Below are 2,236 nucleotides of genomic sequence, written 5' to 3'. Positions count from 1 at the left end.
GGTGCACGAGTAATATCCAAGGCCTCTCTTTTCCAGAGCGGCAGAAAATTAAATTTCCATGTTATTTATCCAAGAACTCCTAAATGGAGCGGATCCACCCAGCTCATCACTCACCAGCACCCCCTCGTTTGTTTCTAATTAGCGGGAGCACGGCTGAGCCAGGCAGGTAATGGAGCTCAGGATCCTGGGAGATCAGGAAAACCACCCTGACAGGCTGGGAGCAGGGCTGGGAGCAGGGAACAAGGGGACACGGGCTCTGAGAGCTCAGGGGTGGTAGAAACCAGGACTGAGGGACAGGGGACACATGGGGCTGCCAGGACTGCAGCCCTGGTGTCCCAGGGCAGGAATAATTTGGGTTCCTGGAGGTGAGGAAAGGGATGACAAGGTGACAGAGAGCCCCAGGGAGAAGTGACCCGTGGAGGAAAATGCTTCCAAGAGAGGTAAGACATGAAGGGAGAGAGAGGAGGGAATTTGGGGTTGTCCCCCAGGTACTGGAGATGGAGATGATGGGAACTGGTTCACTTGGGATCAGCTGGAGAGGGGTGGGACGTGGGACAGTGGAATTGGTGCTGGAGCAGGGAAGGAGGGGCCAAGTCCCACAGGGGTGCCCCAGAGGTCCCAAGTGCCACAGGTACCTGCAGGGGTCCTGGTTTCAGCAGGTGGCCTCACCCAAGAGCCGCAGGGTGCAACATTTCACACGTCTGCGTGGCTCCCAGTCCCGCAAGTGTCCACATAGATCCCGATCCCATGAGTGTCCACGTCCACATGGATCCTGGTCCCATAAATGTCGGAGTCCATTTGATTCTGATCTCACGAGTGTCCGTGTCTGTACCGATCCAGGTCCCGCGAGTGTCCATGTGAATCCTGATCCCACCGTGTGCATCCCAACCTCACGAGCGGCCGTGGCCGGTCTCCAGGCGCCCCCTGGCGGACACAGCGCGGCACAGCCTCGCCCGGCAGCGGCTGCTCGGGGAGAATCCCAAGGGATCGATCCCCACGGGATTGAATCTCAAGGGATTGATCCCCACGGGACTGAATCCCACAAGACTGAACCCCACGGGACTGATCCCATGGAACAGAACCCCACGGAACTGAATCCCAAGGGATTGACCCCACGGGACTGAACCCCACAGGATCAAACCTAACAGGACTGAACCCCATGGGATTGTTCCCCATGGGACTGAATCCCAAGGGATTGATCTCCACAGGATTGACCCCACGGGACCGAATCCCAAGGGACTGAACCCCACAGGATCAAACTCTACAAGACTGAACCCCACGGGATCAAATCCCATGGGACCAAACCCAACAGGATTGAACCCCACAGGACTGAACCCTGTGGGATTGACTCCCTCAGGACTGACCAGGTGACATTAAACCAGGAGCCAGGAGCAGAGCCCATCGCCCACAGAGGTTCAGGACGGCTGGGTCATGGCATGGGCAAGGATCAGGAGTTCCTGTCTGAACCTGCAGAGGTCAGAGCTCCACGGCCGGGGTTTGCTCTCAAAAACAATCAGCTGCCAAGGAACTTACCAGCAGAACTGGGCTGCAAAACTCAAAGCACGACATTCCCTCCAGGAAAGGCAGGACAGGGAACACGGCGCTGGCACAGGACCTGCAGCAACAGCAGGAGGAAAAGCTCCTTGAGCTCGTGCCCCAAGTTCTCCCATTTCCACAGCATCCCTTGGAAAAGCAGTGCAGAGCTGGAGGGGGTGTGAATTTGAAGTGTAGGAAACACAGACAACTCTCAGTCTGATCCCACAGAGAAGGGGCTGACACCATCACCTCGCCCTCCCCATCCCTCGTGCTGCTTTGGTGCCAGCTGATCCCTTTCAGACCAAGTGGAAGGAAGAATGGGGGGAAAAAATATCCAGGATTACTTCAGGTTTCCTTCCAGACATCTGAGAAAGCTGGGCCTGGGAGGGCAGGAGGCTTTGTCAGGGCTCAGGGTGCCAGCTCTGCCACCCCAAACCTGCTGGGGGAGGGAGCCAGGCACCACAGGCAGCCCAGGAGAGGACAGAAAACAGGGACAAGGCAGGAATTGGGATTTCACAGCATGAGGTGTGGGATGTGTGTCTGACATCTTCAGGAAATCAGAACTGCTCACCCAGTACCCAAACAAGGGAGAATTGTTTCCATCCCATGCTGGAAGACAGGCAGCTGTACATCAGGAGAGTGGAACTGGCCCAACATTTTCCTTTGGGACAAAGGGGGGAAAAAAGGAAGCAAACAGAAC

This window comes from Camarhynchus parvulus, chromosome 11 (assembly GCF_901933205.1).
Source record: "Camarhynchus parvulus chromosome 11, STF_HiC, whole genome shotgun sequence".
In the NCBI taxonomy this organism is placed as follows: Eukaryota; Metazoa; Chordata; class Aves; order Passeriformes; family Thraupidae; genus Camarhynchus; species Camarhynchus parvulus.
Note: the sequence above shows the minus strand (reverse complement) of the source record.